This window comes from Mus pahari, chromosome 3 (assembly GCF_900095145.1).
Source record: "Mus pahari chromosome 3, PAHARI_EIJ_v1.1, whole genome shotgun sequence".
Classification (NCBI taxonomy): Eukaryota; Metazoa; Chordata; class Mammalia; order Rodentia; family Muridae; genus Mus; species Mus pahari.
The window spans coordinates 114491850-114501416 of record NC_034592.1 but is presented as its reverse complement, the minus strand read 5'-3'; positions in this window follow the sequence as shown (position 1 = coordinate 114501416).

The following is a 9567-nucleotide window of genomic DNA, read 5'->3' as shown; positions in this document are numbered from 1 at the left end:
TTGTCTTCAGACACACCAGAAGAGGGCATCGGATTTCATTATGGATGGTTGTGAGCCACCATGTGGTTGCTGGGATTTGAACTCAGGACCTTCGGGAGAGCAGTCAGTGCTCTTAACCGCTGAGCCATCTCTCCAGCCCCTAAGATCTCTTTAAACTTAAGCTACTCACAGTGTAATCTCCAGTCTGCTCCCACCTTCAGTGAAACCAGCCCACCAAGCTAATGGCTATTTCCCAAAGGCACTTCCAAGCCAAACCTGTTCTTGGTTCAGTGTTTCAAGTAACCACACCACCACAGAGCCTTTGGGCTGCTTACTCAGAAAACACCCCCATTCCCAGATCCCCAGCCATTTAAGCTAGAAACATCTAAAAAGCAGTTTCTGTCTTAGAAGTTCTCCTCACAGCCTAAGGGCTCTTGTACAGTGCCCATCAAGACCTTTTGGTTGGCATTTCTTGCATGATCTCTGGTCACTTAATAAGAGTCAGCTGAAGGTTCCATGCAGACTTAGGGTGTGGGGATGTAAAGAGTGACATCTGACTTGTGCATGAGTGTGAGAGGCAGTGGACCCAGTCTGTCGCAGAGGTTCCAGCAGCAATCCCGCCCAACGTTGGTGAGTTTCCCTCGGCATTCACATCCTACCAAGCCTTTACTTGTCTTTGGTTTCCCCTTTACTCTATTCTAGAAAGCCAACCTGTTCAGTGGGCATGATGATCCACAGATGGAGAAATGGGTTCTAAGCTGGGAATAGTTTCCCAGTGTCATTACAAACTGTAATAACTAGGTTTTCAGTCAGGACCCTCTGACACCGAAACCCCATCCTAAGTCCTTAGAGAAGAATTCCTAAGCAGATCTGAGGGAACAACTCAACAACCTGTCGCCACTGGCTCACTGTGGCTGGATGGTGGCGCACACCTTTAATCCTAGCACTCAGGAAGCAGAGGCAGGTAGGTAGATCCAGCCTGGTCTGCAGAGCAAGTTCCAGGACAGTCAGGGCTACACAGAGAAACCCTGTGACAAAAACAAAATGAAACGAAGGAAGGAAGGAAGGAAGGAAGGAAGGAAGGAAGGAAGGAAGGAAGGAAGGAAGGAAGGCAGGCAGGCAGACAGAAAGAAATTTTGTTAACCAATGCTCCACACAATTGGTTGTCTTCTCCAGTCAGCTGGAAGAGCAGCTCTTTGAGAGCAAGTAGGAGCTATCTCCATTCTAGGTTCCTCTGCTAGGTCCTCTCCCTCACCCCTCTCATCCAACCTGTGTCCTGGGCTTTCACCTATTTTTTGCCTCTCGCAGCTGTTTCTCAGAGAGGGCTGAAAGCCTCTGGGAAAGCAGAAGATGAAACTCCAACTAGAACAAGAGAGGCTGGGGCACTTCCAAACCTCAGAGTTATGGAAAAACCCCACGGAGGCCTCCCAGGGCAGTGACTCAGCATTCCACAGGCCCAGCTGCAGTGGGGACTCCAGACCACAGCCTAGGCCTGGTGCCTGCTAACCAGGCAGCCCGGGCAGGACCTGCTAACCAGGCCTCCCGGGGGCGGGGCGGGGCCTGCTAACCAGGCAGCTGCTTGCTTTCAGTTTGGTTCTTGCACTCTCCTAGCTTGGGACTTATAGTGCATTTTCATCTGGCTTCAGAAAGTGGCAATTTCCTATTCTGATGAGCCTCGGGGTGTGTGTTAGTTAGGGTTTTACTGCTGTGAACAGACACCATGACCAAGGCAACTCTTATAAGGACAACATCTAATTGGGGCTGGCTTACAGGTTCAGAAGTTCAATCCATTATCATCAAGGTAGGAGCATGGCAGCGCTCTGGTAGGCATGGCACAGAAGGGTCTGAGAGTTCTACATCTTCATAGGAAGGCTGATAGAAGACTGGCCTCCAGGCAGCTAGGACAAGAGTCTAATACCTACTCCAACAAGGTCACATCTCTTAATAGTGCCAAACATATACAAACCAACACAGGGTGGGACTCATAGACCAATCTAGAGTCTCTCTTTCCAACAAGTGTAGCCCTCAACTTCCCCCTCCAGGACCAGACAGAGCTGGTAATATTGCTTTGGGGCGGGGGGGGGTGAACTGAAGCAGGAATGAGGGATGAGAATCCAAAAGAAAGCATGGCAGACCCACAAAAGCCTTCCTGAAGATAAGGAGCCCTCCTCTCAGCCAAGAACTCCCTCCTCCAAAAAGGTGCTCATCTCTGCCACCCAGCTATGAACAGGCTGCCTTCAAGGCCAGGCAGGGAATCTGTACACTTGTGCTAGTCAGCCAAAGGAGAACAGGGTCTCAGGAGAACAGGGATGGGGTGGGGGTGGGGGATAAGGATGGAAGGAGATATAAATCCCTAGGTTTAGAATGAAGACTCTCGGCTGTCAGGGGAACCCTCCACAGATGGTCTCAAGCCATCTTCAGCCAAAGCCCTGGCGGCAGCTGAGAAAAGGTGTGATGGTCAGGAAAGGGTCTAAGTGATGCATTGCCATTCATTGCCCTTTCTGCCAAACGAGCAAGAAACTTAGCGTGCAGGTATGCAGGGGTGGTACTGGGACATCCTGGATTAGGTCACTGTAGTAAGAACAGTGCTAGGATGCAAGAGGGTCTTAGTGACTGTGTCTGCCACCACTTTCTGAACCATGTCCTTTCAATTAGGTTAACTTTATGTGTCAACTTGGCGATGTCACAGTACCTAGATATTCGATAAAACATTATTCTGGATGGTTCTATGAGGTTGTTTTTTTTGGTTTTGTTTTGTTTTGTTTTGTTTTGTTTTTAAAGATTAGTGTTTAAGTCAATAGAGTTCAAGTAAAGTGGATTGCCTTCCTTTACAGTTTGAATATAAGATGCCCTACCTCTACCCGATGCTCATATTTTTAAACACTTGGTCTCCAACTGTTAGATCTAATCACTGAGAGGTAATTCGATCATTAGGGCATTATTAGGAAGTAGTGGGAGCACCGGGAGATAAGATGTAGCTGGAGAAAGTCGATCATTTTGGACTTGCCTATATCTTGTCCCTAACCTTTCCTCTCCATTGTTTTTTGCTTCCTGTCTGTGGTGACAAGATAGCAGTTTGCCCCACCACATCCTCTGTGCTGTGAGATCTGCTGCCTCACAACTGCTGAGGAGAAGAGGAATGAAATGACCACAGACTGAGCATCAGAAACTGTGAACCAAACTATATCATTCCTCCTCTTAAGCTGTCTGTGTTAAGTATTTCATAAAATAACAAACAAACCCCTTAAGCTTATTAATACACATCCATTGGACGCCATCCTATCAGCTAAAGGCCTGACTAGAACAAGACTGATCTCCAGCAAGAGGAGAAACAGACAAACACATGCTGACAGAGACAGAGAGATCTTTGTCCTCTCAAAACCAGTGTTTCAATGTATGGCTGTCTTGCTCCTGCTTCCCTGGAGAACGATGGTCAATATTGAAGGAAAGGAGAGTGAGGGTGTAACCTAGGGCTCAACCGGACCAAGGGCTTATTCCTGTGTACCCCAAAAATTACGCTTAAAGGACACGTTAGACCTCCCACAAGAGCTGAGGTCTTGAGAATTAGCCTGGCTTCCTCTGAGGTGTTGCTTCACTCCAGTTGTCTGCTGCCATTTCCACAGCATCAGGTCCACCCTCTCCTCAGCTTTCCACCCAAAGGGTAGGATCATGCATGGGCTGAGGATGTAAGTTCGCAGAATGAAGAGAAACGGCATACCCCCCAAAATGGGCAGTGATTGTCAGCGCCTGCACAGTTAGAGTGATCCTGTGGAGATGCTGAGAGCCAGGGCCATCTCAACAGAGATATACAGACCCCAGTAATCTCCCATCCGTTATTTACTTTCTTCCAACTCTGCGGGCTCCCAGCCTTCCATCCACCATCAGGACACAATGTATCATCTGCCGCTTTTCACGCTACTCTTTTGAGACAGGGTTTCTTTGCACAGCTCTGGCTATTCTGGAATTAGCTCTGTAGACCAGGCTGGTCTCAAATTCACAGAGATCTGCCTGCCTCTGCCTCTGGAGTTCTGGGATTAAAGGTGTGCACCATCACACTTGCTGGCTTTTCACACTACTCTTGCAGTGTTAGAGATGTTAGATCATCCATGTTAAAGATGACGAAATGAGAGCACAGAGCACTCGGGCATTTCTACAGAATATAGGGCACTGGAGCCAAGTTAGTGTCACTTGATTATGTGAAATCCTGTCCAAGGAAAGCACTGCAGAAAAGTGTCCTAAGGAGCTCACGGGACAGTTTATTTCTAGCACTATCCGTGCAAATCAGGAGCTGGGCCTCTATCTCAGTAGAATCCTTGTGAGAGCTTACCTATTCTTACACATCAAGATCTAATGATTGGCAAGTGAGCGCAAACTATAGAAATTTGTTGGTTTTCATGTGTGTGTGTGGTATGTTGGTATGTGGTGTGTGTATATGTTGTGTGTATTATGTGGTATGTGTGTATAATGTATATGTGTATGTGTTATATGGTGTGTGTATCTATATATGTGTGTTATGTAGTATGTGAGTAGCATATATATATATATATATATATATATATATATATATATATATGGTATATGGTGTGTGCATATGTTATGTGATTGATGTGTGTGTGGTATATGGTGTGTGTGTGTGTGTGTGTGTGTGTGTGTGTGTGTGTGTGTGTGTTATATGGTATGTATGGGTAAGTATAGTTGTGTGCATGTTTGTGGCCAGGGCCTTAGGTGCCTTCCTCAACAGCTTTCCTCCTTATTGCCTCGAGACAGGGCCACTCAGTGAACCACAAGCTTGAAGTTTTGGCCAATCTGGACTCTCAGAGCTCTCAGGATCTGTCCTTCTCTTCACTCCAGCACTGGGGTCACAGGCAGGTCCAACCATGACTGACTTTTTACATGAGGATGTGAACTGAGCATTTGTGACCCCCAAATGCTTCTGCTTGCTCCTTTACTACCTTCCTTGGTCTATTAGCCTAGTTCACCTTTTTTAAACGTCACACAAATAGAATTACAAGGCACACTCATTCATGTTTCAGCTCCTATCAGCAGTTTTTTTATTTCTGAGTACTAGTCTGTGTGTGAATAGAAGTCCAGCTAAAAATTGACTTGTTGATGGACCTTTGACTGGTGTTCAGTTTGGGACTGTAAAAAATGAAGTTACTAAGAAAGTTCTGTTACATACTTTTGCAGGGACCAAAAATTTTATTGTTGTTGTTGTTGTGATAGTCCTAATAGTGGAACTACTGAGTCATGGGCAAAGCATCACGGCATACATTGTGTTCCCCAAAGCAATCCTACAGTCTCAATCCCATCAAACTAAGAGTAGCCATTGTAGTTGATCCTAATCCAATATGACCCCTTTTCTTCTCAAACTTGGGTGTGTCTACACACAAAGAACCATAGGAAGAGAGTCACCCAGGCAAATGATAGCAGAGGAAGAGGCTGGAGTGACACAGCTAACCAGTGTTGAGGGTTGCTGGTGGTATGAGAAACTCAGAAAGAAACCTGGAATGGATTTCTTCTCAGAGCCTGGGAGAGAGCAGCAGCCACCAACACTGTGACATTGGACTTGGAGCTTCCAGGGTAGACGAAGGTAAATGTCTGTGATTGACAGCCACTGTTCTTCACAGCCCTAAGAAACTAAAATGCTGTGATGTCAGCAGCTCCTGCCCTGCAGCTCACCAGGGTTCCAAGTAAGATATTCCTGAGGGAAATGGAAGGATTTGACTTTGGAAGTTGGTGACCGCATCCCCATACTGTTCTCCTCAGGGCAGCTGTTGGCCCATCAGGTCATTTCCAGGCAAATCCTCCTAAGTCATCACTTCTGGCCTAAGATGGAAATGAAAGCAGCCAGCCCAAGGTCACACAGCTGGCAAGAGGTAGGGCCAAGACTGAACACAAACACCGACATTTTAAACAAATGAACCCCGACAAGCATCCCCACCTGACAGCGCTTAGTCAGACCACTATAGACAGCTCTTTGGAGCTCCTTCCTTAGTGACTCACCTTGTTTCTGTTCCTGCAATGAGTCAGACGCCAGACTTTGAGGACCATATACCCAATAACCCGATGATACCCAAATGACACATGGGAAATTCCTATCCATCCTTTCATAGTATTTTTTGAGTCCATGTGTGTACACCTGTGCACTGGTGCCTGCGTGTATGTGTGCAGATGAGTATGGAGGCAAAGGTCAACCTCGGGGACTGATCCTCATGACTCAGCCACCTTGGTTATTCTGAAAGAGGCTGTCTCACTGGGCCCTGGAGCTCACCAGCTGGACTAGAGTGGCTGGCTAGCTAGTTCCAGGTAACTTCCTCCCAGTGCTGGAATAATTAGCACACCACACACCTAGTTTTTCACATGGGTAATGGGGCCAAAATTTAGGTCATTTGTTTTTGAGATAGGGTCTTACTACACAGTCCTGGCTGTCCTACAAGTAGTTATGTAGATCAAACTGGCCTCAAACTCATAGAAATCTGCTTGCTTCTGTTTTCCCAGTGCTGGAATTAAAGACTTCCCCAGCTGTCTGAGCTATCTCCTCTGCCCCAATCAGATCATTTATAAGGACATGAGTCCATCTTCTTCCGGGCCTTTGGCTCAGGCTCCACCATCCCTCCTCATTGGAGAGAGCCCTGTCCACCCATTTTGGCCTCTGCACATTTTCAGATAAAGGGAAAAGAAACAGTAAGGGGTGGGATGGAGACAGACCAGAACGACAGCAATTGTCACCTCACTGCCAAGAAATTGGGTTTAAACAAAACTCATAGAAAACAGCAAATTTGTCCCCTCTGCCCTAGGACACCTGACCCAGGCATTAAGACTGTCACCCAGTCTGTGGTGAGACTGTATTCTTTGTGACCAGTACACCCCTTTAACAATCTCACTGGTTTTTAGGCTGAGCATTTCTCATTTTTCTCTAATTCTCTCAGACCCTGTTCCCATCGATGTTTCTTTCTTCTTTCCTCCCTGCATCCTTTAGGAAAGCTTTTTTGTTTGTTTGTTTGTTTGTTTTTTGTTTTTGTTTTTCAAGACAGGGTTTTTCTATATAGCCCTGGCTGTCCTGGAACTCACTTGGTAGACCAGGCTGGCCTCGAACTCAGAAATCCGCCTGCCTCTGCCTCCCGAGTCAGCCCTAGTGCTGGGACACAGAGTGAGCGATGCCTCTCTCGCCTGCCTCTTGGGGCTCGAAAGACTCTTCCATTGCACTTGGCATCTTGGGCCAGGGCCACAGTCAGTCTCCCTCCCCTCCCCTCCCCCCTTCCTCCCCCTCCCCCTCTCCTCCAGGCATCCCTGCATGCTAGGCAAGTGCTCTTACAAGTAGCTGCACCCCCAGTTCTTCTCCCACAGTGGCTCCATCTGCTTCCAAGAAGCTGTCAGTTTCTTCCCCAGCATCCCACTCTGCCTCTGTGATAACCCAGTTCTTACCTATTGCAAATGTCGTCTCTTGAAAACAAATAAGTATCTTCCCTCTGTTTCTTGTTATGACTTTTAAGGGGAAAGGGTAACTTTAACACATAAGATACATGCTCTTACTTCCTGTCAGAGTTCATTGTACTCTTGAACAACAACACAGCACCTGCTGTATGCCAGGATCTGCTCTAAGTCCAGATTCACACTCCTGTATCGAAACTCTCCAGTAGCCTAGGAGGTCAGCATTATCACACTGATGTCTCCTCAAGGTTCTTCTTTCTCCTCCTGCTCTTATCCAGCTTCACTGTTGGTGGGGCCCCTACCCCAGCCCTACTGACTTGATCTGCCTGTGGAATCTGTGTGGGAACAGTGTGCCCAATGTGCTACTTCCAAGCTTGAGTATTTTGTTACTGTGTTGTTTTTGGTTTGGGGCTTTTTGTTTGTTTGTTTGTTTGGGTTGGGTTGGGTTGGTTTGTGTGTGTGTGTGTGTGTGTGTGTGTGTGTGAGAGAGAGAGAGAGAGAGAGAGAGAGAGAGAGAGAGAGAGAGAGAGAGAGAGAGAGAGAGAGAGAGCAGGGTTCTCTGTGTAGCCCTGACTGCCTTAGAAGTATCATCCTTCCATGGCCTCTGCTTCAGTTCCTGCCTCCAGGGTCCTGCCCTGACTTCCCTTCATGAAGTACAAGCTGTAAGCTGAAATCCTTTCCTTCCCAAGTTGCTCGTGGTCACAGTGTTTATCACAGCAATAGATGCCAAACCAAGACAGATGTGTCTGGTAAATCAGCCTGGATTTCTTTTATCTGGTGGATGTGTCCATAGTCCAACAGGATGAGCACTGCAGCTTTTCCCAGTGTTCACCATCACAAATGGCTATAATGAGCGTCCCTGGGCTTGTCCCCTCTCGGATATCAAGTCTCTCTAGGGAATGTATTTGAAAGTAGAATTGCTGGACAATAAGACATGCGTACCTTCCACTCTGTATTATGACCCTGCTTTCTAAAGTTTCTTTCTTCTCCTTTTAGGTGCTGGGAATCCAACCCGGACATGATAAACAGGCTTTCTACCATCGAGTTATACCCTTAGCTCCTTTACTGAGTTTTATACCAACTTGTATCTGGGTATGAGGTTTTTTTTTTTTTTTTTTTTTTTTTGTTTTTTTGTAGTTGTTTTCAAGACAGGGCTTCTCTGTGTAACAGAGTCTTGATTGTCCTGGAACTTGCTTTGTAGACCAGGCTGGCCTCAAACTCACAAAGATTCAAAGATCTACCTTCCTCTGAAATCCTGTATGCTGGGACTAAAGGCATGTGCCGCCATGCCTGGTTTGGGTATGAGATTTGAAGACAGGGTGTGTGATTAACCAGCAAGGTGTGGAAGATTACCAGCAGAGTATGAGATTATCTGCTAGTTGACATCCTTGCTAGGGTGAATCATACAAAGCCTTCAAGCTGTTATAGCCCTGGCCCAGTTGTTGTGTGTATTGGTTGCTAATGTTCCCAAATCCTCTCTTACTAGACGTGGATTGCCCTCGGTCCCCAGTGAGTCAGTCCTGCTCCATCCATGAATCCAGACTTACAACAGGTCTCTGTTCATCTTTGTTATTTTGTCTTGGGTCCAAAGGGTAGAAAGAAAAAAATGAAGGCAAAGTCAAGAAGCCACAGCCCTCACCTTCTTCTGCCTTGACTCTACTAAACTTATGTGCAGAGAGAGATTTGGAGGGAAGAAGAGAGAGGGAGGAAAGAGGGATGGGCTCCCCCCTCAGAGCTTCTCCCCAGGGACAGCTTCCTATAGGGTGGGAGCCAGGCCAGTGTCTCTAAGTGAGAAGAATATTGAAGGACTGAATGCTCCCCTGCTGGGAAAAATCTCTCTGCCTCCACCATCCACCCACCCACTTGCTCCTTCATAGCTTTGTCTATTTTTCTCTTATCTAATTCCCAATTGTAGTTGCACACTCAAACACAAGTGGTTAAATGTGTCTCTGTGCAAAGAACACTGTCTTATGTATAATATCAATTCATTATTTATTGAGTAAGTTAATTTGTGAATGTCATTTATATATACAACATGGTTTTTAAATAAGCCACAAAAGGGAACCAGTGAAAATGGCTCAGTGGGGAGAAGTTGCCAAACAAGCCTGAAGACCTACCTGACTTTGGTCCCCAGAACCCATGGGGGAAAGAGGAAAT